Below are 9,239 nucleotides of genomic sequence, written 5' to 3' on the forward strand. Positions count from 1 at the left end.
GATCCTGCATCATCCCGAATTCTTCTTGTGGAATATACTAGTTTTTTTACGGTCATCCGTTCCGTATTGGGTTCACGTAGTGAAAATGTTTACACAGAAGGACACATTGTTTTATGAGTTTATCGCTCTTGTTCACACATACATTCGTTTTTTTTTTTTTTTTTTTTGTAGTGTGTCTTCTGATCAACAATGCTTCTTCGTGATGCTGCACACCGCGATGAAGACAGTATCCATTGTTGTTTTTTTGTCGTTTTATTTGCCCATCGTTTCTTTTACCTGAGATGACGGTACGTTGACGGAATCGAAACGATCTCGGTGTAAAGTCTCGTGAATGACAATTAGCCATCTCGTTCAGATGCTACTACTATGATTTGAATAACAAATCTGATCCTGTCCTATGTGTATATGTATGTGTGTGCATGTATAAATTAATACAAAGGCTTTTTTACTGCGGGTACATTTTTGTATTGGTGAATCTACCTGAGATCTCTTCTCGGTAATCGGCGAACGTGTGCAATATTTTTTTTTGTGCACTTCAAAGTTCATCTGAAATTCTGTAGTTTTTTTTTTAGATGGTACGGAAATAATAGTGATATTATAATAATCTTTAAATATTACTAGGATTTATGTAATACCTTCATTCAAGTGGAAACTTCTTTCATATGTAGAATTTTTTCAGTAAATATACATATTTCAAATGAATCGAACTCGATTTAAAATAATTTATCGCTTGAATTAGTACGTTTAGATTTAAAAATATATTGAAACAGAAAACCAATCTTTATTAAAGTGATAGATAGTGTTAAAAAATAGAACATTCATAAACCACCAAGCAAATCAGTGATTTGCATGTAATGCTTTCGATTGTGTGGTCACGGGATCTATCCCTAGCTTTGTTGCTGGGCAGACCTTGCCAATGTATCTGATTTAATTTGAGTTTATAGCATCTCATAATTTGTTTGGTATTTAAAATGCTGCATAAATGTGTCCATAGATGTCTCTATGATGAGTGTAATGTTTGATGATCATGTTTGTAATTGGCCTTGAATAATAATTATATCATGGGAAAAAAATATGTTGCAAAAGATATATTTTTGACTTTTAAAATTCGCTAGATATATAATTATAATTATTAAACAATAAAAATATACAATTATATATAAGTAATAAAAAATCACAATCAATATAAAACACATGTGACTATTGATTCCGATACTTACTTTGAGCACATCGATACTAGATTTTGATAAGAAAAAACTGTTCAATTTTTTTAAACGCTCATATCTCACGAACGAGAGAAAACCAACTATGTAAAATCATCATCATATTCGAATTTGAAGGTCAAACTTACTAAAAATTGCTTAGACTCTGCTCTGGTAACCAAAAAGCACGATTTTTTTGTTGCTCGGTGTATTCAATTGAATGAAATATGTTTTATATGAATTTTAAAATTTTCTGTCTTAGATACATAGTTTGGATAAGTAGTTTTAGTAAAATTTGATACGCGAGAGGTTGGCATCCATTTCTCGCGATGATGTGACATGTACTTGTGAAGATTTCGAAACCTTAAAAGTGTTGGAAATTGCGCTTAAGTCACTCGCAACCTTTTCCCAACACTTAAATTGGAATAAAAAAAAAGCAACACGAAACGAAATCGTTCAAACCATAGCAATTGAATGTGCTCAATTTGCGGTTAATAAGTACATACATATATAGGAATACACTCGAATTGATAGTAATGCGTATTAAACATCTACATAGATTGAACACAAACGACATTTTTTCTTAAACGAACGCTTCAGTATGAAGGGTTTATTTTGCTGAGCATTCAATGTGTTTTAGAAGAATCGCGACACGTTTCGGTAGGTTTGATCCGTCAACCATGAACGATATTGTTTGGGTTTTGTTTTGTCTCGAGAACACAGCAGTTGAGGTAGGTTCCCACTCCCACGACTTTGCTCTCTGGTCAGGATGCTGCGGTGGACCAACTGCTCTGACGATGGGTACTGTTACGCCACCGAACCGCAAACGCCTCCGGTCCCTTGTTCGATAACGGAAATCACACACCATACGAACACATTTTATTTGGATTAACCGCAGCTGCAGTCCAATTGGGATAGTGGGAAGTTGACTTTTCTCGAAATGATCGCGACTCGGACTGAAAAATCCACCGAAGTGTGTATGTACATATGTACCTGGATGAGTTGACTGTATGTCTTATGACACATAGTAATTTGGTAGGTTTTCATTTCCGATCGTCATCTGTCCGATGTGTAATTGATCCATCTTCTCGTATCAGACTTCCTGTCTTTCAACGGCACTATTCTTTCATCCTTATTGATTTTCGTATCGTCGCATCTCACTCGGCGACTTACATGGCCAACGGGGATTTGTTAGGTTTCTTCGTACATCCGAAACGGATGCGAAATTATGTCGTTTTAGTTATAATTTCGTATGTTTTGTAGTATGTAATTAATTGATCGGTGAACGTTTAGCAATATTTGTTGTTTGTTTTTTTTTTGAACGATTTTGTAATTGTTTTTGATGATAATAGAGCACGTCGTTGGGCTATTGTTCTTGTGAGATAATTTCACATAGAAATTAAAATGGCGCGAGCCACAATTAATTGGTCGCAAGAACGATCACGCACGACCATTGTCTAACGCTAAATGCCATTTTGTAATAATTTCCACTCTGAACGATGTTGATATTTCTATGATTAATTGAATGAATGTACATAGTTTATGAATTGTTGTAATTTTTTTCCTCCTACATAGTAGTGAATGCAAATTCGATTCGCTTTTAGTGCGCGTAGACAATTCTTATGAATGACACAAAAAAAAAAAAAAAAGGTTTTTCCTCAAGAAACGGAACAAAAGTCGGCCCACATCGAATTCCTCAACTCTTATCTGATCTTTTTACGTTGTTCATAGATCTTGAATTTCTATCTCGACTGTCACAGATATCCTTGAAAGTATGTATGTATGTTTACATGTATGTACATACATATGTAGCGACAACGCAAACGTTTTCCATAACTGTCTTCGAAAGCAAAAAAAAAAGGTTCAAATTATAACCAATTTGTGCGCAACTTCCGTTACGCTTAATTTTTTTCGGAATATGTAAATTTATAGCCAGGCGACACAGTAAAATAGTCTAATTTAAGCGAACAGGAAAATCGTTCGATCCTTACTTTACAAAGGAAGAGATGACTCAAAACGGCTCGATGAATATTCAATGCAGCGCTCGCTGTTTGTCGCATTATATGTGAGAAAATTTCTTCGTAATGTTGTGGTCGAAATTTCTATGTTATGGTGTGTGAAATTAATTAGGCAAGAGTGAATGATTCACGGCGATGTGGGAGTTGGATTTGGAAGGTGTTGGGACTGTTGAGGAAGGCAAGCAAGTGGTCGACCGGTCGATGTGGAGGTGACGTTTCTGCTCTGGCCATCGGCAAATCGGAGCAGAAACTGTAAAAGAACTGTAAACAGTCAACTATGCCAAATTACAGGCATGGTCGGTTGACTTCTGATTCTGCTTCCTATAGGCGTAGAAGGTGGACTGGCACGCGTCACAGGTTGCTACATCTCTGATTCGTATAATCACCGATGGGATGCGGAGTCAGAAAAGCGTGCCGTCGATCTATAGATCACCATGGCGTGTCGCCGAGACATCCCATGGATCGTCAACCGAATTGTGGCCGATTCCGAACGCGACACTTTTCCATTTGGAATTCCGATCAGACTCGCGGGTCACGTTTCCAGCGAGTGCCTAAGGTCAGATTCCAAGAAGAAAACTTCGAAGTTCGCTTCAAACTCACTTGTACGACTGAACTGTCGTCCGTCGGCGATTCTTTAATTGCCATCTCTACATACAACTGTGTTTAATAATGGACTAAATCTATAAATGAAAACAATTCATATAAATATATTTAAAAATATTTATTTTCTTATTAACTATACATACAGACATATATAGGTTCATAGGTAGATAGATTTTGCTTTGTCTCGTTTGTATTGTTACAAACAGTTGTGTGGTCCTTTGGATGGCAATCATTTTGCGACACATATGGAGTTCGGTCGTAGAATTATTAATATGTACATTTCTCATTGGATGTTTATATTTGGTACATTCTGAAATTTCACTATCAATGTTTCTTTTGTTCATTTGTGCAGGCCTATCGCACACTCTATATTGGTGATCCTGATTGGGTTTGTGATTTACAGGACTTTTTCAATTCCTGAGACACGTGACGGAGCTCGAGATCGTTCCCCGGATTCCGGGACATATGATAATTTTTGTTTTTATTAGTACAAAATTGATTTATTTACAAAATATTCAAAAAAATAAACAATATATGTATCTATTAACTGGAAAAAATGTTATTATAAAAGTAAATATATTAGTAAAAGCTTCTTACAAATATCTACTAAAATACTTAAATGAGAATCCGAAATCGTATTTCTAGATTTGAAGCAAATATTTCAAGCAATGAAAAAAATTCTTTCAGTTTCGGTCGAAGTTTTATATTCAAAAAGTATACTTTTTAAATTTTCTGTTTTTTCTCCTGTTGGCATGTATGTATATTTTCATTTGTATTTTAAAGTTGTGGCTATTTTTATGAAAGCTCCTTATTCAACTCTTAATTCATAGTCATACACAATTGCCTCATCTTCATCAGAATCCAAAAGAGTTTTTTTCCCTTTTGGAATCGTCGATACAGGAAGGATAAACTCACTTCATAATAGTTTGTACGATATACATATGTACATACATTCACCTTCATTATACTATTTAAAGAACGTTTTGATTAAAATATTTTCAAGACAGTAAATGTAGGATTCAAGATAGTAAATGCCGGGACACGGGTGATCGAAATTTGAATTTGAATTTCTGTCCCGGGTCGACCCGGGCAGAAACCCTAGTGATAATTGATCTCGAAAAATATATTTTACTATGTCTGTAATCCCATTACCCAATCTTAACCAATTAAATTATATTATATACGTATTATATAGCTGCCTAAGTTGAGAACTTATGCGCAAATCGAAGAATGGACATCGCACGATACATTTATGTATGTATAACTGTTGTTCGCCAATGCGTATGAAAGTTCACGGAATTTGCGCTCGCCGATCGGCGACAATCAACGACAAAATGACAGTCAATCAAACGTACGATAATTCTACATCTCGACACGTTCGACTTGACTTTCTAAATTGCCTTCGAAAATTCTCAATATCCGCCGATTGAAGTGATGGCAGTCCGCTCGGCCATCGTCCGATGAGAATCCAATTAGCAAATTGTGCAGATAAATCATCAACACCCAACAAACGCAACGCGCCTCGCGTGATTCATAAAGAAATCTATTTCACTCGGATTTGGATGAGTCATAAAGACGCCCAAATGAGCGATTCTCGCTTCATATTCATATGCATATATGTATATGTACATATTCAAACGTGTGCGTGTGTCGTTCGTTATATTTAAGTTTTAGAGAATCGATTACGATTACAAACACTCTTATCGTCGGTGTACCCAATGCAAATATGCTCATTGATAGGTGTACCTACGCCATATAGAGATATAGTGTCTATCTGTAGTTTCATCTTTACAGTGTGTGTCTACAAGAGTGCCGCTAAATCCATTACAAGTCTTGTTACAAAATGTATGTACATACATACAAATGTATGTATGTATGTATGTACGTACGCGTTCAATGATCAATGACAACGTAGGTCATAATTTCAATGATCTCACAGTGGATATTTTTTTTGTTGATGAATTCTGTAAATGGGCAATTCTTTATTTTATTTTACCTACTTATGTACATATGTATGTGTGTGTGTATGGATCTTATTTATTTTAAATACATACGTAGTTGATATTTTTGTAGTCATTAAGGGTTTCAGCTTGTTTTATTGGTGAATTTTATTTGTTTGTAATGTATCGCTTTTGTGTTGAAGTGTATTTTATCAGAGCTGTGGAGTCGGAGAATTTCAAGCGGAGTCACAGTTGTAAAAAATCAACGGACTCCGACTACTTTTCACAAGGATTATATTAGGTTTACTTCGTCAATCGGTCTGACAATATTTCCTACATTTTTTTGCCTGAAACATTGCCATTTTGCCAGGTTTAGCCCCCGATAGAGATTTCAATTGTGTCCGCTAAGTAAATTGATAATTATTTATATGTTTAAAAATTCAAAAAAATCTCAAGTCGATGACAGCTCTCAATTACGTTCGGGTGATTATCTATGCATGTTTGACTTTTCAACCCCCACTCGCTTCGTCGGATTTTAATTGTTTAAACGCCTATAATGTCAACTGGAGTCTCCAAATATGTACATATGTACATATATTGAAGTAAACCCACTAACAAATTGAAATTTAATCATTTATTTATAAAATTGATGTGTTGTGGCCCAAACCGATTGTTTCTTCCTTCTCAGACTATTTTATTTTGATTTTTACTCTTATTTCATTTATTAAATTGATGTGTTTGTTTATGAAATTCATAAACATACATTATGAATGTATTTCCTTTTTTTTATTTATAACTATTTCATTACCAATAATTCCATAAATTGTGTAGCATGTCAATTTTTAGTGATTTTTTTAATTCGTTTATTTTTTTCTCTTTTGAATATTGCCATTATTATCATTATTAATAATTTTATTAGTTGGCAAGAAAAGTCGATCTTACAAAATAAGTCAAGTTCGAGTTAATTTTTAGTGACTTTTTTAATTCCTTTATTTTTTTCTATTTTGAATATTGTCTTTATTATCTTTACTAATAAATTTATACGTTGACAAGAAAATTTGATCTTACTAAAATCATCATCAAGTTGGAGTCAAAGCTTAGAGTCGGAGTTTGTAAATTTTGATCCGAACCCGCAATCCTGTATTTTATACCCTTTATCTGCGATCTAAAGTGTGTGGGTTGAATCATTTATGCAAAAATGCGATCATCTTATATCAAATTATGAGTCTGGAAAAATTTTGAACCCTTTTAAAACGCAATTTGAATTTACGATAGGCATGAATTTTATTTTAATGAAATATTGAAATTAAAAGCTAATTTTATTTCCATACATATATATTGTGCTCTTTATTTTATCACATTCCGTACCATATTGACCAGTGGCGTGCCGCGAAAATCTCCTCGTTTTTCTCGCACAGCCTTACTTGTACGTGTGCGCAAGCAGGATACAAAAGGACTCGGCATGACGTCACCTAGTCCCCTTATATCAAAAATAGTGAAATTGTCACAGCACGCCACTGATATTGATCCATTTTAACGTATAGATCTTTGGTATACCTATACATTTTGTTAAATAGTGTTGTTTTTATTGCACGTTTCTGTAATGAAATAGATAGATACATTGAAAAGTATCGAAATATATATATATATATATATATATATATATATATATATATATATATATATATATATATATATATATATATATATATATATATATATATATATATATATATATATATATATATATATATATATATATATATTACTGATAAATATTTATATCTTCGTTGATTTATAATAGCTACTAACTATGTAAGTATACATAGGTTCAAATGTTAAAACAGATGCGTTACTCAATAATCTATCGTTACAGTTTCGTTTGCAATTTATGTACATACATATATACTTATCTTGTAATTGAATCGGTCTGTTCACCCAAATTTGTATTTCACTAAAGGTATGGGTTGTTTTTTTCTTCTGTTATTTATTTTCATTATCTGAAATTGTCACGGTTGAATCGGCAACCTTTCCTGTTCCTAAAGCGCTCCCCTTTCGATACACTCGTCATCTACCCACGCCGGAAGGAAGCCAACCTGTTCTTTTCGTCCTCGAAAATTGTCGAGTCGGCTCCTGAACTGTGGCGCGGGCGCGTTTAATTATGTTAATTAGAGCACAGTTTGAGAGACGGTGGCCCGTGTAGGTATACCTGAGCGTTGCCCATTATCTCCTTGAGACAGGATACGACGAGCGTTCCGAAACGTCACCAACTCAAATAATCGCATTGGCATTTAAATTTCCAAACAGATAACTGTTTACATTTTCCGAACGACGTTTAACCCTTCGAAGACCGGAAGCCAACCGAAATCGATCTATGCCCGAGTATTAAAAAAAAATTATATATGTATATACTGCATATACAAATGTACATAATTGAAAGCCTGATTTTATACTTTGATAGAATAATTTAGTAAATTCCTGTTTCGTATTGTATATGTATGATAGTGTGAAAATTAAACTACGTATGTATGTATGTACATACATACATACTGATATATGTATGAGCGTGTGCTTATCTACGGGTTAACCCATTAAGAGGCGTACATAGCTAACTGGAGCATTTATCTATTTCTCATTGTCATTTTAATTACTGTTAATGTTTATCTTTTTATCTGAGGAACGTGCGTTTGTTTGTTCACAATCCAAAAAAGTTTAAGAACGTTTGTAAACGAACAAATGGTACATTTCATCTGATTGTTAGTACACATGTAGTATACATACATACGCACATTTTATATACATATGTATAATATATGTTTGTTATAATTCGATAAAAGCGACCGGATCGAAATTTACGTTTCGAATACAGGATGTAGAACGTTTTGGCGCCCATTATAGCGCAGGAAGTCACCCCTGAAAATACATCTCCGAGTCGGAAAAAAAGGTCAAAATGACCTCACTGAATAGTCACTCTTTCCACTGCTATCGGTCCCTTTACAAATTAAAATATTCGTAATGGGTCTCGACACTGAAAAACTCTCTCGGCCATCGGTGGAAGTCACCGTCTCGGTACAACAATGGACTTCCCATCTTCGACTCCTTCTTTTTAAGTGTTAATTTTTTTTCTGCTCCGTCTTACCGAGAAGTGGCTCGCGACAGAGTTCATCTACTACTAATGTAGTTAAGTGCGGTGCGGTGGTTGAGTGGCTAAAATGTACCACTGTCATTTTAATTTCGTTTGAATGAATTTGAGTGAATTCAGAGGATGTTTTTTTTACCTTGAAATTGTGCGCCAAAATATACATAATCATAATTAGGTGGACAATTGGTCCGTTATCAAAACGCCAAGTGTTCCTGGTCTGATTTTTTTCCGTTATAAGAAATGCTTTTATTAAAAAAATGAAATATGACATATATGTATGTAGCCACAGCGTATTGCACTCGTGAGTCATGGGTTCAAGTGCCGGCCAAATACG

The sequence above is a fragment of the Arctopsyche grandis genome, chromosome 3, assembly GCF_051622035.1.
Source record: "Arctopsyche grandis isolate Sample6627 chromosome 3, ASM5162203v2, whole genome shotgun sequence".
NCBI lineage: Eukaryota > Metazoa > Arthropoda > Insecta > Trichoptera > Hydropsychidae > Arctopsyche > Arctopsyche grandis.